The sequence below is a fragment of the Mesoplodon mirus genome (genome assembly GCF_964341445.2).
Source record: "Mesoplodon mirus genome assembly, chromosome: 9".
NCBI classification, from domain to species: domain Eukaryota; kingdom Metazoa; phylum Chordata; class Mammalia; order Artiodactyla; family Ziphiidae; genus Mesoplodon; species Mesoplodon mirus.
Genome location: NC_138985.1, coordinates 108206575 through 108231268, shown reverse-complemented (window position 1 = coordinate 108231268; position 24694 = coordinate 108206575). Strand labels below are relative to the sequence as shown.

Sequence of the window (24694 nt, the reverse complement as noted above, 5' to 3'; positions counted from 1 at the left end):
TTGAACGTATGAAACCTTGAATTCAAAATGTGATCTGAAGTTCATGCTTCCCACTGCCCTCTTACAGGGGTCTCCTTGGTGACCCCCAAGTCCGATCACACCCACATGGGACTGAGAAAATACTACACTGATTACTACAGAGAACAGACAAATCCAGACAACCCAAAACCAGGGAGCACTGCTAGTCAGATTCACTTAGAAGGGCACACTTGGTTCCTTCAGTGCCAGCTCTAATTCTGTTAACTCATTTGAAACTAAAGACCCAAACAACTTCCCAGAGCTGTTACAGAGTTTTAAATGAGACATCGTATGTAAAAAGGCCTAGTTCTATGGCTGGTACCTAGTAGGAATTTCCCAACCAATAGCTCTTTTTCTCCCTTCCTTCTCAAAAAACAATAGTGTAGTAGGAGGTGAAACCATCTAACTCACCTGATCGTGGTCAGAAAATGATTAAGCCATTAAATGCAAGGACACTTTTGGTATGTCGAACATTATTCATGCAATATTTGCAAAACCTTCCTTAAAAAGAAAAGTAGAGCAAAACTATAAAACTCCTAGAAGACAACATAGGAGAAAACCTAGATGACATTGGGTAAGGTGTGACTTTTTAGACAGAACACCAAAGGCAGGATCCATGAAAGAAATCATTGATAGGATGCACTTCGCTCAAATTAAAAACATCTGCTCTGGGAAAGACACTGTCAAGAGAATGAGAAAACAAGCCACAGACTGGGAGAAAATATTCGCAGAAGAAACATCTGATAAACAACTGTTAACCAAAATAATACAAAAATTCTTAGGACTCAGTAAGAAAACTGCTTGATTAAAAAATGGGCCAAAGCCTTCACTGAAGATATTCAGATGGCAAATAAGCATATGAGAAGATGCTCCGCATTATATCACCATCAGGAAAATGCAAATTAAAATAATGAAACACTACTACACACCTATTAGAATGGCCAAAATCCAGAACACTGACAACACCAAATGCTGGTGAGAAGGTGGGGCAACAGGAACCCTCAATCACTGCTGACGGGAAGGCAACATGTGCAGCCACTTTGGAAGACAGATTGGTGGTTTCCTACAGAAATAAACACACTCTTACCAAGCAATTCAGCAATAAATTGTGCTGCTTCATATTTACCTAAGGAGTTGAAAACTAATGTCCACACAAAAACCTGCACACAGATCTTTATAGCACCTTTTTTCCTAATTGTCAAAACCTGGAAGCAACCAAGATGTCCCTCGGGGTGAATGGACAAATAAACTGGGGTCCATCCAGACCATGGAATACTATTTAGTACTAAAAAGAAATGAGCCATCAAGCCATGAAAAGACATGGAGGAAACTTAAAGGCATATTATGAAGTGAAAGAAGCCATTCTGAGAAGGCTATATACTGTGTGATTCCAACTATATGACATCCTGGAAAAGGCAAAACTAAGTAGACAGTGGAAAGTTTTAAGTGGCTGCCAGGAGCTTGGTGGAGGGGAAGTCAGTGTGCAGAGCCCAGAGGATTTTTAAGGCAGTGCACTGCTCTGTGCGGTACTGCAGTGATGGACACATGTTACTATACACTTGTCCAAACCCACAAGATGTACACCACCAAGAGTGAACCCTCACGCCAACTATGGACTGTGGTGATTATGATGTGTTAATGGAGGTCTGGTTGTAACAAATGTACTACGCTGGTGGGGGGTATTGATAACGGGGGGGTCTGTGTATGTGCTGGGGCAGGGAGTACATAGGAAATCTCTATACCTTCCTCTCCATTTTGCTGTGAACCTACAACTGCTATAAAAAAAAAAAAAAAAAAAGAGTCTCAAAACAATCAAAACAAAAAAATGAAAGTAGAGGCTCACTTTTGATCTTTATATTTTGCTCATGAAATAACTTGCATTTTATAATCTAGAAAACATGAGTAAACAAAAAGCTAGTACTGAATATTAAATACTATATTTGCTTACTTTTCTTAATTGAAAATTAGGCTATTTTGATAATTATTGCTACCTGAATAATGGAAATGTCAATAAGTAGATTTTACATTTATACCTGTTACCGTAAAAATGGAAAGTATATCAATAACTGGTTCTTCTTTGTAAACAAAAATATCTGGCCCCAGACCCTCAGACTTTAATAGAAGTAATACTTCTGATTCATGGGCTCTGCTCTGTGGTTGGAAGGCAGGGGCCTAATTCACAGCTAAATCCTCAGCACCAAACACAGTGCCCCGGCACACTGCAGAGCTCCAGAACGACTGGGGAAATGATGATTCCAAATATTTTGGGGACACGTCTGAATCACTGATGATACATAAAAAAAAACCCAAACCTAGGACTTCCCTGGTGGCGCAGTGGTTAAGAATCCGCCTGCCAATGCAGGGGACATGGGTTCGAGCCCTGGTCTGGGAAGATCCCACTTGCCGCAGAGCAACTAAGCCCATGCGCCATAACTATGAGCCCGTGTGCCACAACTACTGAAGCCTGCGTGCCTGAAACCTGTGCTCTACAACAAGAGAAGCCACCAAAATGAGAAGCCCGCGCATCCCAACAAAGAGTAGCCCCCACTCGCTGCAACTAGAGAAAGCCCACGCGCTGCCAAAAATAGATTTAAAAAAAAAAAAAAACCCAAACCCACCCAGCCCATCAGCATACACTAGAACATGTTTATTACATGTAATTTCATTTTCTCCCAGCACAGTAACAGTACTGAGAAAAACGGGGAGGGGGGAGGCACATCACTTATGTTATGTATAAAATTTAAGAGAAATTATTCAAACAGGCGATAAAAACTGTAAAACTGATGGCTTGGAAAGTGAAGAAGCAAGACCCACCATCCTGGGGTAGGATGTGAGCAAATGTATTTAAATCTTCACAGTTTGTTTTATGAGTTCTCCCACTTCCTAAAAACTAGCAGAGCTTTGAAATTAGTAGGCTCTCAAACTTATACTAAATGAGGGAACATAGCTGCTTTCTCCCTTGAGATCAATCTTTGTCCTTCTAATTATATAAATATAGAAATATGCTAATTCAACTCATTCCCCAAACACATATACAATTTTATAATCATGAGAAATTTTGGATGCCATTAGGTATGGAATTTTCTCCTATGAGCATCTTAGGAATTAGGATACAATTTTTATTCTTGGTATTTGAACAACTAATAAGTCTTTTTAAATCCTAAAAATCCAAATACAAGCACTCAAAGCTTCAAGTATTGTCCAAGTTATAACTGAATCTTAATTCCGTTAGAATATAGATTCTTCCTATTTTAATTACTATGTGACTTCCAGTGGGATGACATGAGCATCACTGGTATAAATTGCTTTAGGAAACCTGAAGGTGACCATAACCACTTACTATTTAACAGGTGCTATGCAGACTGACTGGTTGGTCCATATAAACTAGCTCTAACTGTTAAGGACCGAATTTCAGCTCTCAGTTTCAGCACAATGCTTTTATAGGGACATTTATTCAATGATCTAGCTTGGTGCTTGCACGTATTTCATTTCCAAGCATTTTCGTTCACTTTAAAACAAGGAAATACGGTATTACATTTGATCGTTATCTACACCATACATATTTTTCAAATTGAGGACTGCAATCCATTAATGTGTGGGCCATGAAATCAGCTTACTAAATGGTAACCGGAACTTTTCAAAGGAGTGAAAAAGAGAAGGGCTCATAGAACACAAGTATCGCTCGGTGCATCTTTAATTCAGTTATGTCTGTGTACGTACAAAGTTAACCTACAAAATGCATTTCTTACTGTAGAAACAATTCAAGGAGCACAGAGTGACATTACCCAGTGACATGACTATTTCAAATAGTTAATATATAAGTGCATGTGGATGTTTGAGGGGACTCCCAAGTTCTGGTTCCACAACTCACAGCCTGTGTGAGCTTGGGCAGATTCCTTAACTTCTGTGCCTATAATTACCTGCAATTATAACACAGATAAACATATATATAATGGGGACAATAACAGTACCTACCTTACAAGGTTGCTGGGAGGTACAGATGAGTTATGTAAATAAACTGTTTAGAAGGGTACCAGTACACACAGTAAGTATTTGCTACTATTCATATTAACACTTCAACAAATGTTCTCAGATGTCCTCGAAATTCCTAACATGGTACTTAAATAAAACAACAAAAAACTTCTCAGGGGGAAATGTCAAAGCTAGCGTGTAAGTCAAAATGAAGTAAAGTAATGTTGCCTGAAAATTTCACAATACCCTTGGATAACATAACACCAGGGGTACTTCCCAAATTCCCACCAAAGTGGACCCATCATCAGAAGACAGGGAACCTTGTATTCTGACGGACCTGGGGATCCAGACAGAAGCAGCTGTAAAAGTTCAGATTTTCTTTGAAATTTCGTTTGTTCTTAAAGTTCATCTGGATCTTTCATTCCACCACCAAATACACAAAATAGAACGCTCTAAAATACCACCTTGAAAACCGTTTCTCACCCTAGTTAGTGGGTGGGCTGCTGTTTTATCGAATCCACTGAGGGTGGAAGCCTGCTGCGGCGGAGCTCTCCCTGCACACCAGCATCCCAGCATCTCTCTCCTGTCTTGGTGCCGCAGCATCATCAGGACCCAGCCTAACAACAGACAGGCAGATACAGACAGCAAGTCGTTTTCACTCCTGAGATGACCAGGACGCTGGTGGTACAGGAAACATCTTCAGGCCACCGAGGGTGGAAATCTAGACACGGACCTTCAGCTGGGGAGACAGAATGACATGTCACATGCAGATGACAGGTCTCTCCCACTCCTGGTGAGGATGCTGCTCCAGTAAAGGATGCACTGTTCTACCACACACGCTGTCACTTTCGTTTCAATGAAATGTTTCAACTCACAGTTCCCACAATTCTGTTCAACTAATGCGCAGATTTCCCTCCTGTGTGGCCACGGTTTGCCCTGCAGTTGGTGAGTGCTAGACCTTGAAATAATATCTGCTAAGTCAGCAGATTTTGAAAGTTACCACATCACTAAGTGAACAAGATCATTCATCTAATCTGGGTTTTCAAGGCTTTTCATTACTTTTTTTTCCCACTAATACAAATAAGTTATCTTAAGTTCAAAAATTCTGACCAGGGGACTTCCCTGGTGGCGCAGTGGTTAAGAATCCACCTGCCAATCCAGGGAACACGGGTTCGAGCCCTGGTCCGGGAAGATCCCACATGCCGCGGAGCAACTAAGCCCGTGCGCCACAACTACTGAGCCTGCGCTCTACAGCCCGCGAGCCACAACTACTGAAGCCCGCGCACCTAGAGCCCACGTGCTCCGCAACATAGAGCAGCCGCCGCTCGCCGCAACTAGAGAAAGCCCGCGCGCAGCAACGAAGACCCAATGCAGCCCAAACCAAATAAAATTTAAAAAAAATTCTGACCAGCAGCTCCCTCTAGCTAAGTGAATTTTCAAGACACTTCCCACTTCACTACAAATTGGTTCAAAAAGAATAAACAGTCCCACTTCCACTCTCCATCTGATCTGGAGCTTTCACGTTTTGAATACAGTTTACCAATTTATTCACCTTACCGAAGGTACGAGAGCAAGCTGACGGCACCCTCTTTTAGGCGCCTGGATAGTGCTTCTGGCCACGCGGGGTCGTGAAGAGCCAGAGGCACCTACCGCTGCTGGGCGTCTGCACCCAGCCCGTGCACACGTGCAGTGCGGACTTGATAAAAAGCATCCTGTTGAAAATGTCCTTACTAGCTACGACAACAGCAAGTAGTCAAGAAACTTATAAATATCCGGGAAAGGGTATGAGGAGGTGCACAACACACAAAAGTGTGTTTAAACCTGGGCTTTAGCACCTATCAAGGATAAACAGATTAAATTCAGTCTCTCAATTATTTGAGTGTGTCTTCTGAGTTCATGAAAATGTACCATTTGATAACCTCCAATAAGGGAGGTTTTTTCTTTTTGCAGGGGCGGGGGCGGGAGTGGTTAAAAAGGCTTGCTCCCTGCTCTGACTGAGAACAATCTGGCCATACCTATAACAAGGGAAAAAGTCTGGTAAAACCTGTAACAGCCTCACCTAAGAAAATGATTCTGAAACTGACAGAAGCTTCTAGCATTTTTCACTTGTGTTTTTTTTTTTCAGCTGAACTGGTCCTAGTCATGATGTTTCTTTTTAGTTGCAAAAACTTGTAGCGAATTTCCTTCATAATCCGCACAACTTGTTTTTATGGTCACTATAAAAGTAGTGGCTTTTTAGGTTACTGTTTAGGGGCAGAAGAGACAAAAGCAGCTCATTTCACTTCTACAATAATTAAACCTCATATTTTAAATAAGAATAAAGAACATCCTACATACTGAGATTGGTACAGATTTCTATCAAAATACTACTTGCGACTGGGGCACTACCATCATCTTTACAGTCAAGCTCAAGTTTGGTGGGAGAAGCCTCCAAGAAATGTCTGTCAAAATTCTTGATTTCACAGAATTTACTTCATTAACTTGTGTATATTTTCTCAAGCAAGGTTTTCAAGCCTATGCTTCAAACAGCTTATTTTGAAAACCATCAAATCATGCTCCCAGTTGAAAATACAGTATTTTTAAAAAGAACATCAAATTTCCTCCACAGTTTAACAAGAACTCACTTATATAAAAAATGGGCACTTTAGAAGACTTGAGCTTCACAAACATGATCCAATTTTTACAATAAAATTTAGACATCAAAACTTTGCAAATAAATCAACTTCTGCAAAGTACTACTGTATAAATGCAACGAACTATAGAAAGCAGCACATTTAGGACGAATGTTTTTCAGATCACACGCCCCGAGTAGCACTTACACTCACTTAGGCTACACTAGACCGCCAACAAAACACACAAATCTGCCTCTGCATTTTGGGGGAAAACCCCTCTTTTTAATGTAAAACTGCTGCCAAGGGAGTCATCTGAATGTGCTTTAAAATCATTTTTTACAACTATTAAGGGAATCCACTGTCCTAGTTAGACACACACTCACTCACCTATAAATCTACCATAAAAAGCAACCGTGGATATTCATCTTACACCACATCCATACTTTCAGAATTAAACGGTGTAACATATGGTTTGTTGGTTAGAACCTTGAATTCTTTTTTTTTTTTTTTTTTTGGCGGTACGCGGGCCTCTCACTGTTGTGGCCTCTCCCGTTGCGGAGCGCAGGCTCCGGACGCGCAGGCTCAGCGGCCATGGCTCACGGGCCCAGCCACTCCGCAGCATGTGGGATCTTCCCGGGCCGGGGCACGAACCCGTGTCCCCTGCATCGGCAGGCAGACTCTCAACCACTGCGCCACCAGGGAAGCCCAGAACCTTGAATTCTTTCATCAGAGACTGTTTCCATAAATCAGCCTATCAAAAGAAAATTTCTCGTTTATAATTTATTATAGGTTAAATCTCAAAATTAACCGAACTTCCCCAAATTGGTTTGCTTTACTGCAATCTCATTTTTATGAGTAGAAGTTTGGAAGAACGAGGACACGACAAAGCGCCGCCACCCACACCAGCCACGTTCAAGTGTGAAGTGCTGCAGGCCAGCACCGAGCACACGGCCCGGCCGACTTTCAGTATTTTCTGAGCTTAAGGGGATGAGATGGGACGCGTAGTGAAGGGCTGGCGAGGACGGAGGGCGGAGCCCTCTCCTGCCTGTCGTGGTGACGCCAACACCCGCTGGGGACAGACTCTGCAGTCAGGGAGCCATGACAAATGCTGAACACAAGGCAACAGGAGCTGGTGGCAGAACCAAACAAGGGAGGGATGAAGACAGGGCATTTTGAAGGAGGAACTAATACTACTCGGTAGTCACTAAATATGGAACATCACAGTCTCAGAGAGAAGGCTCGAAACAGAGAAGCTGGATGTGGCTTGGGGAGCAAATGAGATCAGCGTGGGGATGTTGTGATGGTGGGGAGGGCAGGTGGGCCACGGGGAAGCCCTGTGGGCAGGTAGAGAGGCCACTGGGGCTCAGCTGGGAGGCAACCAGCTACCAGCGAGAACTGTCAGAACCGCTCCGACCAAAACAGAACTGAAAAACCCCACAGCAAAGTTGACTAGAACAGAGAATCAGGTCCCAGAGGTACTTCCTGCACGTCCATTTAGAGAAGGAGACATAACCAGAAGAGCAAAGTATTCTCCACAGAAGCTAAGGCCAAGAGATGACTCAAGTTAAAAGGATGAGAACCTGGTCCAGAAGCTTGGAAAACACTACGCGTTACATCCCCTCCTTAAAGGGGCCAAAACGCTCTAGAGAACAGACCTGGTTACACTTTCCAAACATATCACGCGAACGGTGTTCACACTCTGGAAATCACTGAGCCCGAGACATGCAGGGGAACCCATTTAAAATAACAGGAAAGAATCTAACAGAACCTGAACGAGGAGAAGCCAAGTCTGAGTTTCAATGGACTGAAGTGCTTTGAAAACTCTGGCAGTTTAGACTTTAAAAATTTTGAAACATCTCTGTAGTTAATGCTACCAACCAGCATTTCCCAGGTTTAAAAAGTACTTTCAACATATGACACCTCCAAGAAAACGTGAACCATGTGTGCTTTGATCCTGCTGTTGGTCCTCAGCAGTGAGGATGGATTAATGCCGGTCCATGTGCTTAAAAAATTCCTTAGAGACTTCCTGTGATAGCATTTAGGATTTATATTGAGACCAGGAATAAACTGAAGCAGGAACCATTTCTAGACAACTACACGTCTAACTCCGTACTCATGAGGATCCCGATCTCCGTGGCACTTCCCACACTGCTCCCCCAGAACACGGGTGTTTCCAGATGCTCATCAACGCTCCACTGAAGAGGGAAGAAGCGAACACAGCCGTTTACTCCAGACCACGCCTCTACTGCATGGCATGCCATTTTTCGCATTTCTGATTCTAAAATCAGTATGTGCTCTACAAAACAAAACATACTCTTTAACGTGGTAGTAGGGTTTTCTTCCCCCAAAGGCTATTATTAAACTAAGGGTACACCTTGCATAATACACAAGTACATACGCACACATATCCTGTAAGATACACATTCTCTGTAAAATAGATGTCTCCCTATAAGACCCTCAATGCACACTAACATATTAAAAGCCCCTCAATATGCAACCTAGCATTTCCTAAATGTATCTAGTCACAGATCTTCCCTTCCACTCCAATATCTTACATGTCACAGAACACAGGTGGGCAAATACTGCTCTAGGCAAATCAAAAATTACTGAAAATGCAGGGAGTGGTAAAGCTGAGCTCCTTTATTATAAAAATAAGAGTGACTAAACAAAGCTTCATAATGTCAAGTGATGAAAGGCATGACAGGCTTCACCATAAATGCCCCAGTTAAACTGCAGACATTCAGAAACAAAACACACAACATCCTGCACAGGACAAAGGCACCAACACACAGGACACTTGCAAAGGTACCACTGAGGAGTAAGGGCGGCAAAAGTGCTCGTCAGGCCAAGCGTCTTCAGCACCCCTAAGCCCTCCCTTCTGACTTCTGGGTCCCCTGTGGGTAGACATTAATCACCCTCTGGTTTCAGGAGTCTCTATCTGACGACTGACTAGTGAACCACTCCTGCACCGAGTGTCCAAGGCTACCTTCACCCTGGGAAGTGAAGGAAAGACTTCTGTCCAAAATGAGGCATTTATTTGCAAGAAGCAGAAAGCTGAGGGGGAACAGCTCCAAAGCCGCCCAAGTGGATTCAGCCCCGTCTCTGGCACATTCTGTGTGCTGAGGAATAGTGGTTATTACCACAGGCAAGATGATTCTGTAAGACTGGAGAAGTCAGAAGAAATCACTCTTGGACTTTTTTCTTCTCCACCCTCCCCCAAGCTGAAGTCCCCTAGTTCCCAAAGACAAACTCAGGGCTCGGGGAGGGGAAAGGCCTCCAGCCCTCATGCCTGGGCCTCCAGCTGGGACTGAAGTCTGCAGTCTCCTGTTTCTCAGCCTCATCCACGATTTCAAACCTTTCCTTCCAGTCTGACCAGAGCAGGCCTCCCTCCCCACTGCAGGAAGGGGGCTCTGAGCTCTCTGGCTTTTTTCCCACGTCCTGACTTCTGGAAGCTGCCCAGGCACACTTAACTATGTTAGCTAATAGGGGACACGTTCTGTGCACCTGTTTGCTCAGATGGCCGAAAGTATCCCTAATTTGTGTCATTTAGAATACGTTTCTTAAATCAATAGTAACATTTCAATGTTCCAGGCTACAGCACAAAATGTGTCAAAAGAATTTATTTTTTCTAATTTTTAGCAAATTTACATTCTGAGGCATAATGTCGACAGGTTTAAACCTCCATCTACTATTGCTAGGAGTTGTAAAGTTAGCAAAAAAGGACAGGAAGTTCACAGCATCTCTAAGAAAAGGAAACTTCCACACTGAAGACAATTCACTAGTACATAATCCACTGCTGTAATTCAACAAAATAACAAAACATAAATGAGGTTCATGAGATGAAGACAGTTTCATGGAGGGTGTGAAACTGGCAGGGACCTAAAGCAGCTGAAGGATTAAGATGGGGGGATGGGAAGATGAGCTGCAAGGAGAACCTGAGGGCTGAGAGTCAGATATTTACCCTACTTGTCAACACACCTGGCAAGGGACCTGCAAATAAAGCAAACACCAGAGTGATTCCAGCACTGAACTGAGTGAGCAGAAACATCTTGTTCGGAAGCAGGCTCACTGCTTCTATTGTCTTTTGTCTTCATAAGCTAACCCACTGCATTATAAATACATGTGTGCTATAGAAAGTTGGACGAAAAAATAAAAAACAAAAGAATAAACTAAAAATAACCCATAATTCCACTATTCAGAGATAACCACTAAAAACATTTTGGCTTATTATCCTTTAAAAAATGTACATACACACTAAAAAGAAAAATTTAAGCATTACATATACTGTTTTACAGCATGTTTTTGTCTCACTGAATACAGAATTACAGAAATGCAAAGATTTATCTAAAAATGCTGAGATCATAAGCCTTAACAGCAAAACCTGAAAACAAATGCTCAATAAGAAAGCATTAAATAACAGTCTACCCATGACAGAATATTAATCAATCATTTTTTATATTTTCTTAGACTAAATCCTTAAAAGTAGATTAGCTATTTCAAAGTGTATAAATACATATATATATTTTTTACATAGTTCTCTCAGAAAAATCATTCTTTTTCAGGCAATGAATGAATGGACTCATTTCTCCATACCCTCACCAGAAGTGGCTTATTTTTCAATCTATGCCCAAGTTTTTAAAAACAGTATCTCACTGATTTACTTTTCTAAGAGTACTGCTAGTAAAGCTGAAATTTTTGTCTTGTTTCTTGATCCTTCTTTTAAAAATTACCAGTTTGCTCATTTTTTTCCCCCACGGGGGAGGGGAGGTCTTCGTCTTTACCTTAGTTTTTATAAGCCCTCGTTTTATAGTAAGCAAAGTAAATTTACTTGTAAGTTACAATATTTTTTTCAGTTTGTCATTTGCTTTTTAATTCTGTGTATGGCATTTTAACCTGCAGAAGTTTAATTATTCTAAAGTAATGAAAAGAGCCTTCCTCTTTACAGTTCCTACTTTTGGTGTTATGCTGAGAGGGTTCCTCCAGCCTGAGATCATTTGTATTATCTTTTGGTTCTTAAAAACTTCGGTGGGGGGGCTTCCCTGGTGGCGCAATGGTTAAGAATCCGCCTGCCAATGCAGAGGACATGGGTTAGAGCCCTGGTCCGGGAAGATCCCACATGCCGCGGAGCAACTAAGCCCGTGCGCCACAACTACTGAGCCTGCACGCCTAGAGCCTGTGCTCTGCAACAGGAGAAGCCACCACAATGAGAAGCCCGCGCACCGCAACAAAGACCCAATACAGCCATAAGTAAGTAAGTAAGTAAGTAAGTAAGTAAGTAAATAAATAAATAAAGATAAAAACTTGGGTGGGGGGGATATTTTAAAAACACACAAGTTCATCATCCTAAAATTACAACCATCTTTACTACTTTATAAATATTTTCACTAGTACATACACATTTTAAGCACACATTTCATACAATCTGTTTTCCAAAGTATTTTCTGACATAGGCCTTTTAAAAAAATCGTAGCTTGTTCGATATGAACAGTCTTAAATGGTTTCATAAATTGAAGGCCAGTGAATCACATCACACCAACTTAACAATAGCCCCAAAGTTCCAGAACTGTTCCTTTCTATCCCATCAGTGCCCAATTACTCCCCTTCAATGTCCCCCAGTTACTAAAAGACCAAGAAGAATAAGCTCATTCTTGGTAGGCAACCCAGTTCTGCATAATGAATTCGGCCCTAATTATCAGTGATAAGATACCAATCTTGAAAGCATTTCAATGTTGCTCTCTTCTCCTCTTCCACCTTCACATAAACTAGACACTTTGGGAGCATCCGGTTAAAAGCTGGAGCCCTGGAGTCTCCCTGTCATGTTTTATTTAACCCAGGCCTCACCACTCACTAGACCTGATCTTAACCACCCAAAGCCTCAGCTGCTTCCTCGACGCCGTCAGAGGACTGAACAACAGCACCACACTCTGCGGGGCCTGATCAAGATTTTAAGTGGGTCGATGATCGTGAACAAAGTGTGCGTTACATGAGTTGCAGCAAGTAGCGCAATGGCACAGGGACACCTGCCCGTCACAAGGTCCCGGCCCTACAGGAGGTCTGTCTATTCCAAAGGAACCACAAGTCTAGTCCAAGGTTAACTGCTAGGACAGTGGTGACCCAGGTGGGGCCTCACGGGACCGCAGGGAAGGCTCCCACCCCGGATGGAGCATCAGGACCTGAGAGGAGCCTTTCCAAAGCAGCAGGAGTCTGTCGGGTGACAGGAAGGGGACACAGTACTCGAGACCGAGGGAGAGCATGAGGAAAGGGCAGCAAGGCCAATTCTGGGAACGGGCGCTGCAGTGATGGGGAAGCTGCCAGGAGACTCTGCTCACTTGACCCCAGAGTCCCAAGGGGAAACATTTAAATGACCACCAAGCCTAGGCTTCACAACCCTGCTTCTCAAACACGAATAAGATTACGCTTTATAGGATGGTTCCTCAAACGTTGATAACGTTAGAAGCTATGGCATTCGCATGGAACCCAGACTTTGAGGGTCTGAAGAAAACTTGAGTCAATTAAAAACCATCTCACTTTATAAATGAGGAAACAGAGGCTCAGCAAAGTTAAGTTCAAACCAGATCCCATGTCTTCTCTCCCAAGCAACATCTTCTATACCTAAGCAAAAATACATGAATAAATTACACACACCTCTCTTTCAGAAGCTATATCCCTGTGAATAAAAAATTTAAAAGCCATCAAATATAATAATTCTGTTTATAGTGTGCATTATTAAATGGACACATTATAAACAAAGAGCTTAAATCTTTAGTAATAAACCTAAGGTTTTATTTAAATTTGGTTTATTCCTCATTTCATGTTCACTTCTCAGTTTTGAAAGGCAAACGAAAGAAGAGAATTTGTTGAGAAACTACCTGATATCCCTCCCCGCAAAGAAACAAACAAAAAAGCAAGGTAGGGCCTCCCTGGTGGCGCAGTGGTTGAGAGTCCGCCTGCCGATGCAGGGGATACGGGTTCGTGCCCCGGTCTGGGAGGATCCCATATGCCGCGGAGCGGCTGGGCCCGTGAGCCATGGCCGCTGGGCCTGCGCATCCGGAGCCTGTGCTCCGCAACGGGAGAGGCCACGGCAGTGAGAGGCCCGCATACTGCAAAAAAAAAAAAAAAAAAAAAAAAAAAAAAGCAAGGTAAACTCTTCATTGGTCCTTAAAAAATGGTACATTCTTTTCTCCAGGCATACCTGAAAGACAAGCTCAAAATTCAGCCAATGGTCCCCAAAAGACATTTTATTCCAGACTCAATTGCTGAGGTAGAAAGCTCATGGCCTTGGAACCTATGCAGGGCCGAAAGAGAGAGGAACAAAACACAAACACACTCCTGTGTTTTTTTGGGCCCTAATTTTCAACTTGAAGGATGGCAAGTAACTACTCCTCAATGTAAACCACATTCCTTTGACCTTTCCTTGCTGAAAGAAAGGCATACCACGCCTGCTGGGCAAACTGGGCGTGCACTTCTGATAAAAGGCCCTCAAGGACCCAAGAGAGGTCCCTCCTGTGAGAAAGGTCACTCGGGCTCTAGTACCACTGCGTTTGCATCATCTCTCCAACAGGGAAGAGCCTTAACTCACCAAATGATTTCACTTCAAAGGTAAGGCTGCAACATTTAACCTGAAGGGAAAGACCTCAACCTTGTTTAAACACACACACACACACACACACACAAATTTTAGAAATCTGTACCCTAAAACTAGCTTTGAAACAACAAAAAAAGCAAATTAAAGTTTCACAACTTGTTTTCTCGGCACCTCCCTGGATTGCCATGGCTGAAGAAAACCGGAGCATTTCTTCTGTCAGGGCACCGTGTTAGTTCCTGGGGCGCTGTAGTAACAATTATAATTACGCTTGCGTTCTTACGCAGTGGAAGTGCGGTGACTGCTTCTGCAGCCGAAATCGGAGGGGGTCAAACACTCGGTGTAAGTTAGAATTAGTCCAGATTTATTCACTCAAAAAACACCTGAGGGGGGCTTCCCTGGTGGCGCAGTGGTTGAGAGTCCGCCTGCCGATGCAGGGGACACGGGTTCGTGCCCCGGTCTGGGAAGATCCCACATGCCGCTGAGCGACTGAGCCCGTGTGCCATGGCCGCTGAGCCTGCGTGTCCGGAGCCTGTGCTCCGCAACGGGAGAGGCCACAACAGTGAGAGGCCCGCGTACCGCAAAAAAAAAACAAAAACAAAAAAAACACCTGAGGTACCCACGACAAAGTTCTATGCTCTTTACTTTGGGGATGCCAAAAATACAGAAGGAATATCTCCTGCCTTCAAGCAATTCAGTCAGAAAAGTATGGGAAGTAAGGCTGCACTGGCAACCCAGGCTAAGTTAATTACCTCTAGAAGGTAATATTCAGCAACAGGCAAAGGAGTCGACGGAACTGTAATATCTAAGCAAACTGCAGAATCAGCCCAGGCATTCACTGGGCTGTTAGTTCCCCCGAGGCGGTGGGCGGTAGGAAAGGGGGTGCACCAGCAAGGACCTGAGCCGGTGGCCCTAAGACACAGAGGATACTACAAATCGGTGAGAAACCCTACTACTACAGCTAAAGGTGGTTTTTGTTTTTTGTGGGGTTTTTTGTAACAAGTTTTTAAAAGATGACTCCAATGACAAAAAAAGTTAAATATTTTTAGACAGTATTTCAGCCACCCCTCTCCAGCTTAATGAGCATTCTGTCTCGAAACCTCCAAAAATGGGCATAATAGAGTTAAAGCAAGCCAGTCTCCTGTTTGCATGCTTCGGAATTTGAAATGCGATGCAACTATTTCGACTTACCATGGAAAGCAACAAATAGAATGTTCAAGTAAATTGTTTTCTAATATCCAAGAACACTTTTAGATCAAGAAAACGTCATATCCAATTTTTTTAGACGAAGCATTGCTGCTTTTTAAACAACATTCCCTATTTTGCTACACAACCCACAAACGCTCCAGGATTTCGGAAAATTGGGTAGACAGAGTGGCCACAAAATGAAGTGTTAACCTTACAACTGCACACGCTTTTGCAGCGTGTTAAGATATGCCGAGGTCCTAGAAGCTGGGGTCGTAAAGTAAAGTGAATTTAGTTCCCTTCTGTGACTCTGACGAGTGCATTTCCAAAACTGCGTGACTACTTCACTCCTAACTTGGACTGTTTTAATGCCCCTACGGGGAAGGGCAATTACACGGAGCAAATAAATACCTGAGTTAAGTTAACTGCAATTCCCCATTTGCACCCTCACCACTAACCCCAACTGCGAACTATGAGCAACAACAGGGATCCAATCGGAAAAGAGGATCCTATTTTTGGCAGAGAGCTCGTTAAAGGGAGAAAACCCCGAACTTTGGGGCATTAGTCTCAAGGAATGCTCACCAAGTGTTTCTCCCCGAACCAGCACTCGGCCTACAGCACACCCAGGCGGAAGCAGGGGTGCGCGGGGCGACCCCTGCACGCGGGCGGCGGCCGGCGCCCGGGTTACCTGCGGGGTCAGCGCGCGCTCCCGCCGGGCGCGGGGCCGGGGGCGCGCCGAGGCGGCGGAGCAGGCCGGGCCCGACTCGCGGGCGCTCGGCCGGCGCCGGGGGGGGTTCCGTCCCGTTCGGCCGCCGCACTCGCATCCCTGCGCGCCTCCCCGGCCCGCTCCCCCAAGAAAACAGGGCAAAGGGGCGACTATTACCCAATAATAGCGCCCCGCACAGTCGCAACAATGCGGGAGAGGAACCCGGGAGCCGCGGGCAGGGAACCGGAAAGCAGAGAGCCCGGCTCCGCGGCTCCTTCAGCGCGCGAGCCCAGTACTTTACTTGAGACAACGAGTCCGGGGCAAGCGACGCTCGGGGGAGAAGTGATCCCGAGGGGGCGAGGGAGAGAGGGCACGGGTCCGGGCGCCCCGCGGGGGTCGCCGCCCGAGGAGAGGCGAGGTTCGCACGCCCGGCCGCGGCCCGGGTCCGCGGCCCGAGTCCGGTTGCGCTGGGAAAGGGGCGGGCGCCATGAATCGGGCTTTTTCCCAGTGCGTAGTCCGGGCCTGGCCGCCCCGTGCCCGCGTCCGGGGCCGCGGCCCAGCCAGGCCCAAGCCGGCCGGGGTGACTCAGGGCCGGGCCGCGCGCGCTCCCCTCCCGCCCCCGGCGCCCTCCGCCCACGAGTCCCCCGGCCCAGCCGCCATTCCGCCCAGCCGCGGCTCGGCGGCTCAGGCCTCGCCCGGCGCCTGGGCTCGGCCGCCGCGGCCCCAGTCACTGCGACGCCGCGGCTCCGGGCCGGGCCTGCGCCACCGACTCTCCTCGGCCCCGGCGCCGTCGACACTCACCCGCATTTCCCGGGTGCCTAAATGGCTCCGGCGACGTCTCCACCTGGTCGCTGGGCCCGGCACCGGTTAAATCCCCGTCCCGCCAAGGTCTCGCCGCGTCCCTCAGCCGCCGGGGCTGCCCCGCCTGGAGCTGCGTGCGACACGGCTCCCGCCTCCTCCTCCTCCCTGCCCGCCCGCCGGCCCTCCTCCCGCCGCCGCCGCCGCCTGCACCACGCAACCTCCGCCCTCTAGCCTTTCCTCCGCCGCTCCCCGCCCTCCCGGCCTCACCGGCTACGGCTCCCGTGGGGGAGAAGCTGGTGGGGGAGGGCCGGAACGCACCGCCATCGGCGTCCGGGGCGGGGGAACCGGGAAACCGTCGCCGCCATCTCCCCACCAGCCCGCGGCGCGGGAGGGGCCCGGAAACCTCCCGCCCGCCGCGGCCCCGGCCCCCGGTCCCCCAGCGCCACCGAGGACCCGCTCGCGGGGCTGCTCTCTACCTGTTCTCGGCCCCTGGCCCTGAACCCCGGCGCCCTCCCCGGCCGGGCGCAGCGGATCCTCCTCCAGGTTTTACAGCCTCCCTCTCCTAGAGGCCGCCTCTAAGGACCCGGCTTCCCGCCACTTCGGGCCGAACGAGGAGGGGTCACCTTCTTAGGTCGGGGCAGCAGCCTGGGGAGAAACTGTCCCAAGACACCCCGGAGGAGGAGGTCTTACACACCCACTCCTGCCCCCCTCCTGCGCGCAGACACGTGCACCTGGTGGATCTGCCTCCCCGGCTGGGAGAATAACCAAAAGCCATATCCCGACCGGCTGATAAAGTCTGAGATGGGCGAGTGGCCCTGAAAAGCAGGTACAGACTAGAGATAAACGTGGCGTCCATTCCCGAGCCCCAGGACACCTGCGGGCCTCGGCGATCCGCACCTGAAAGCCCGAGCTCCTCGGCGCCTCTCTCCCTCTGTTTCTTTAAAATCAAACCAAAACTAGCTTCCCTCTTCAAACTCTTTAACCGATTCTTTTTCAGGCAAATGTTGACAAAGATTCCCTTTACCATTAATCTCTGTAAAGACAAATCAAGAATGGAACTGAAGATTTTACATATATGGATGGGATGAAGTGTGACTATAGAATAGGATTGTTTTCACGTGGGGTCTGGAGTAGTTCACCGCATTCAAGTGAAATTAACTCACAATTGGGTACTTGAAATACAAATTTTGGCAGCACAAATAGCCACCTGGCTTCCTAGGGTCGCACAGGTGAGAAGCATGGACTTGGAGGGGCTTCTGCTTTCATACCCGTGGTCCATGAACAAGCGTGGAAGGATTTCAGATTATCTGGGCAACAAACTTGATGAATGTTAACTTCCTGTTTTGCTCCAAACTAAAACATTAAGTATCACCTTGGGGTGGAAATCCTAGGCCCAGAGCAGAGGGCTACCCCCATAGTCCTCTCTTTCCTGAGGAATATGGGTTTCTCTTAGAAGAAATACCCCATTAGTAGATGTGGTTCCTCCTATTAAAAAGTGGTCTTCTGTCAGCATCTGTTAATTATCTTTAAAAATACGGCCTTTGTCTATACTTGTCACTGAAGTATGTGATCTCAGTCTGTGTGAGGATTTTTAAATTCTTGGTTTATACCCTATACTTCTAAATATTCAAAAGAAACTTGGATGCATTTAACTTTTTTGTGGGCACATGGTAAGGCTGAAGGTACAAAGGGAAGGCTTGTCCCTGCGGACAGTGCTTTCCGCTGTAGGTATATGGCTTCTCTTAGATCCTCACTTCTTCCCTGTGCTTTCCTCAGACAAGGTATCTCATCTCCAATTTCCCTTAATCTGCCCTCTCCCATCTCATCATTCAATATGGTCTCCTCGCCTGTGCTTCCCAGAGCTCATACGTGAGCTGAGTGGGTCAACTTTCTCTTTACTGTTTTTTTCTTCCAACCTCTCTTTTTCCTTAACAGAAGGATTTAGTCCTCCTATACCATCCTCCCCACTTCTCATTACCTCAGTTCCTTCTAGCCTTTGCTCTCCACGCATCTGCACTATTATTCTTAGCTCTTAGACTATGACATTGACTTTTTTAAAAAAATTATTTATTTATTTATTTATTTTTGGCTGTGTTGGGTCTTCATTGCTGCGCACAGGCTTTCTCTAGTTGCAGTGAGCGGGGGCTGCTCTTCATCGCAGTGCTCAGGCTTCTCATTGCGGTGGCTTCTCTTGTTGCGGAGCATGGGCTCTAGGCGCGTGGGCTTCAGTAGTTGTGGCACACGGGCTCAGTAGTTGTGGCTCATGGGCTCGAGAGTGCAGGCTCAGTAGTTGTGGTGCACGGGCTTAGTTGCTCCATGGTATGTGGGATCTTCCTGGGCCAGGGTTTGAACCCGTGTCCCCTGCAGTGGCAGGTGGATTCTTAACCACTGCGCCACCAGGGAAGTCCCCTAGGCCATTGACTTTTATGTCCACTTCACAACCAGTTGCATCTATATCACTTCTACTCTAGGCAGGTAAGCTTGCCTCCAACCTAATGAACCAAGGCCATCTATTCTCTTTCCACATCAAAACATTCTTCCTCCATCTTTCTCCCCCATCTCAGCAAAATTGATGTTGTCCCCCTTTCAGATGACCCAAAGTTTGGAGGGGTAATTAACTTGTTAGATGTTAGAATCAAAATTCAGAAAAAAAAAATCAACATAGTCTCAGACTAGAATATTAGGCTAAAACCAATGAAATAAAATAGAACTTTACAAGTCTAAAACAATATGATGAAGTTCAAAAAGCCCACATTTTAGATTTAGGTAGACCTTGGTTTATATTCAAACTCAAACCACCATCTTTTTCTCTGGTTAAGCCAACTGTTGTATGGGCATTCAAATACCTACCTCATAAGGTTGTCGTGAAGGGTAATTCCTTTGTAATTCCAGCACACTTCCTCAAACAGCAAGTATTAGTTCCCTTTCTTTCCTCATCTTCCATACAGTGGAAATCCAGTGACTGCCCTATTTAGCTGTTGGTAACACTGACATTTTCCAAGTCCTATGGGCCTGAAAACTCAAAATACTGACCCATGGACCTTGCATCTCAGAGCTAGTCACCGTCCTAGAGAACTCCTTTGTCTATTTTGGCTCAATCTGTGGGGGCATTCGATATCATCATCACACCCACTTTCCAAAGAAAAACCCAAGACTCAGAGATCCTAGGCAATTTGCTCCCAGTCTCTCAGCTTGATTAGTGGTGTAACCTGATCCAGTGACTCCCAAGTCCGGGTACATCCACTCCTTTACTATGATGTCTTCCCACACCTGTGTTGCCCCTTTAACCTTCTGAATGGTTTTCCTGGTTCTCATCTCTGCTCTATCCTTCCAGCCTGTGTAAGTGACTGACCACCGATGGTTTTTCCAAACTGTTACCATCATCACTGAATCTTTATCCTTTCAGACTTTTCAGTGTCTCCTCATTGTTTATAGGGTTCAAGCCAAACGCTGACCTGGCACCTAAGGTGGGCCATAATCTTGTCCTAACTTACTTTTCCAAATTTATCTCCAGCCATTTCCCAAAAGGAACTGTCAACTTCATCCCATCCTGCTAAGTCTACTGTTGGCCCACAAATACCAGCCTTGAATCACCATTTTTGAAGGCTTGCTTCTGTTTGTTCCCCGAACAAACAGAAATGGTCCCTCCTCCTTTCCTACATCTGCAAATCGTCCTCCCTTTTTCATATCCAGCTCACATCCACTTTCAGGAAGCCTACTTTGCACCTTCTACGCAGGCTTTGGTGATCTCTCCATGATTGCCAACCTCTCACATATGCCTTTAAACTACGTGGTCTGTGCCTTGGTCAGGCACTCTTTCCTGACATTCCCCAGGCCCCTCGGCATTAAGCCTGAAGGACACTGAAGAGGTTCAAAATTGTTCACTAATCAAATTTGAAAGGATACTGTGTCTCTTGACCAGCGCTATGAGCTATTGTTTCTAAGACCTGAGTAAGGAACTAGCTATCCAGTGCAAAGTTAATTCATTTAATGAGAGAGTTCCCAAACCTGTCTTTGCTTCAGAATCACCTGGGGATTTGAATACTGATTCCAGGGCCCATTCCAGGCCTACTGACTCAAAATTGGGTGGGAAGGGGAAGGGAGGAAATTTGAAACTGCCAGAGTTTATATCCTGGCTTTACTAAGTATTATCTGCGTAACTTTGAACAAGCTACTTAACCTCTCTGGGCCTTCCCCTATGAAATGGAGATGATAATAGTATCTCATATGAGGTTGTTATAAATTAAGTACTTAACAAACATTACCGATGCTGATGCTGATGCTGATGATATAATTATCCAGGGCCAATCTGGTGACCTGAGTTTGGGAACCACTGATTTAATGAACTACTCTTTCAAAGTTTCAAATGTTATGGTCTTAAAACTTCTGGTATTAGCATTATGATATATTACATAAGTCTTATTTGTTTTGAAATAGTGTACTTCAAGGAAGAGGAGCTAAGTAAACAGAGTTTTCTATTAAATTAGTTTATTTAATCCAAATCATGAAATACTTTATGCATGATTACAAAAACAACAACTAGTTTCTCTTAGGAAAATAACTACCCATTTACTAAATAACTAAATAGAGTAATCCAACCAACTTAACATTCAAAGGAAGCAATCAGAAAAGAGATGAAATAATACATGATTTCTTCTACTTAGGACAATGAGTCATAAGTTCTTTTTGAAGAAGCAGGTTTTTAATCTTCTACTTTAATTCATTAGAAGAAAATTCATAGCTCAGTTTAGTCCATCAAAAGCCCAACAGTATTTTAATGATATTAAATGTAAGCAGCCATAAAAATAGGAAGCAGAAATTTACTTAACCAAAGTCACAAAGTAAGTATGTCTGAATGGGGAACACAGAATGGGTAGCCCCACTTTCTCAACTCTTGACTTATAAATGGCCTATACAAACAAATACACAAAGACCTTTTTTTTATTGCCTGGAATTCCACCAAAGATTCCTAGTATCCACTCTTAAAGAGTCAGATAGCTCTGGGAGGTAACAGGGTTTGAGAGTCATTCACACTTCAGCACTAATTAGTTCAATCAGGTTGCCTTCTTTCTAGCCCAGATAGGGTACCGCCTAAAGAAAGGAAAGTTTGGGGCAGATGAAGTTTGGGAGAAACACTGAGTGCTTCAGGGCAGGCTGAAGGCCTTGGGGTCAGAGGTTCTGGTGAGAAGAGCCATAAACAAAAGAAGGGACTGAGGAAACAAGATGGAAGTACATTAAAAAAATCTAATCTGGGGACATCCCTGGTGGTTGAGTGGTAAAGAATCCACCTTACAATATCGGGGGTGCAGGTTCAATCCCTGGTCAAGGAATTAAGATCCCACATGCTGCGGGGCAACTAAGCCTGTGTGCCACAACTCCTGCGCTCGCGCACCTCAACTAGAGAGCCTGTGTGCCACAAACTACAGAGCCCATGTGCTCTGGAGCCCACACGCCACAACTAGAGAGAAGTCCACATGCCACAACAAAAGATCCTGCATGCCTCAACGAAGATCCCGCGTGCCGCAACTAAGACCCCAAAATAAATAAACAAAATAAATTTTAAAATAAAATAAATTTAAAAATAAATAAATCTTAAAAAAAATCTAATCTGTCCAATTCCAGATGTTGCATGTTGAGAAGTCCTAGGCCTCTTGTCTTAAGACAGAAAACACTGTTGTAAGATAGTCATGAATTAAGCTTTTGAGGTCTGACCTGGGGAACTGAACACCATCATAACATTCAATTAGGTTGGGCCATAAGAAATTGCAACTCATTTTCAAATGGTTCAACCTTGTCTCTGTGAGAAAATTACTGAGCTCCAGAAAACTGTCCTAAAATCTCTTCTTCCAGGAAGCTTTCTCTAACCTTATACACCTCAACCCAGCTCCACACCCACATGTGGATTAGGTGCCTTTCTTCTGTGATTCTTTTTATTCTATGTACTTACTCTTACTAAAGAGTTCATCAATATTGCTTTATAATTTTCCCTTCTCTATTTCCCACTCTCTCACAGTTTATGAGCTTGAATTCAAAGACAGTGTCTCTTATTACTGTATCTACAATATTTATCATAGTACCTGGCACACAGTATACTGAATGAACAGTTAGAACCCAACTAATGGATTAGTTGGGATTGTTTATACTATTAAACCCAGTGATGCCACCTTCCTGCTCAAAGGCCTTTAATAATTTCCTATTTCCTACCAAAAGAATGACAAACACCTCATTCCTAATATTAAAACATCCTCTACACCTCAGCTTCAATGGATCTCCTCATACTTGTCTCCCTCTGGTTTTTTATACATACCAAACTAGATCCAAACTGGACCCCTGTGAATGCCTGAACTTGCTCTGTGCATTTCCTCATCTAACTCCACGTTCCGTATCAATTATTCTTCCCCAGTCACTGCTCACCCAAATACAGTCCATCCCTCTGGGCCCACCTTAAATGCAATCTCTTTGGTGAAAACTTTCTTACTCCTCTGCCTGATGTGAAATCCACCCCTCCCCTCACACTGGGTAAGCTTCCTGAGGACATTCTTTTTTTTTTTTTTTTTTGCGTTACGCAGGCCTCTCACTGTTGTGGCCTCGCCCGTTGCGGAGCACAGGCTCCCGACGCGCAGGCTCAGCGCCCATGGCTCACGGGCCCAGCCGCTCCGTGGCATGTGGGATCTTCCCGGACCGGGGCACAAACCCGTGTCCCCTGCATCGGCAGGCGGACTCTCAACCACTGCGCCACCAGGGAAGCCCCTGAGGACATTCTTAAACAAGTGTGTAATACAGGACTGTATTAGTCAAGGTTCTCCAGAGAAACAGAACCAATAGGAGATGTATATACATATGCATACACACACATATATATATCGAGAGAGACAGACTGATTGATTAATTATAAGGGATTGGTTCATGTGATTAAGGGAGGCTGGCAGGACCAAAATCTGCAGGGTGAGCCAGCAGCCTGGAGGCCCAGGGAAGAACCAACATTGCAGTCCAAATCTGAAGGCCTCTGCTGGCTGAATCGCCTCTTGCTCAGGGCAAGTCAGTCTTGGTTCTAGTCAGGACTTCAACTGATTGGATGAGGCCCACCCACAGTATGGAGGGCAATGTGCTTGACTCAAAGTCCACTGATTTAAGTGTAAATTTCATCCAAAAAGCACCCTCACAGAAACACTCAGAATAACGTTTGACAAACATCAGAGCACCACAGCCTAGCCAAGTTGACACATAAAATTAATGTTTGCAAGCACTGAGCAGGACACCCTGGACATAGCAAAGGGCACTGCATTTCTTTTTTTTTTTTTTTTTTTTTGCGGTACACGGGCCTCTCACTGTTGTGGCCTCTCCCGTTGTGGAGCACAGGCTCCGGACGCACAGGCTCAGTGGCCATGGCTCACGGGCCCAGCCGCTCCGCGGCATGTGGGATCTTCCCGGACTGGGGCATGAACCCGTGTGCCCTGCGTCGGCAGGCAGACTCTCAACCACTGTGCCACCAGGGAAGCCCCAGCACTGCATTTCTTAAAGACTATCTTACACTCACTGCCTCAAGTTTCTTGCCTCCTACGGACTCCTCAGCCCATTTCCACCTACCTATTAAGTTCAACAGTTTCTCTCCTGCATTGGTACTTCTACTGCCTACCCTTCCATCTTGAAGCCAGTCACCCTTGGGCTTCCAAACTCTAAAACTCTCCTGGATCGTCTAGCCTGTCTGGTAACTTTTTCTTCATCTGGCTCTCCTCCACCCACCACTTACATGTGGGTTCCTGAAGGTTCTAATCTTGTCGATCTTTTCTTGCTACATCCTCTTTTTTATGTAATGTT

The 24694-nt window shown here is 45.4% G+C and overlaps 1 protein-coding gene across 4 annotated transcripts in view; it reads right to left on the bottom strand.

Annotated features, from left to right (window-relative positions):
* Positions 1-17477, bottom strand: part of CUL1 (cullin 1) — a 118950-nt gene extending 101473 nt beyond the window's left edge. Inside the window, exons 1-2 of one of the 4 annotated variants that reach the window (XM_082632384.1) lie at positions 16877-17037; positions 948-1081 (exon numbers count right to left, since the gene is read on the bottom strand). The gene's annotated coding sequence lies outside the window, so the exon portion shown is untranslated. Of the gene's footprint in view, positions 1-947; positions 1082-16876; positions 17038-17143; positions 17279-17352 lie in introns of those variants that run through there. The other 3 variants (XM_082632383.1, XM_082632385.1, XM_082632382.1) reach the window with 3 other exon arrangements.
* Positions 17478-24694: the final 7217 nt, after the last annotated feature.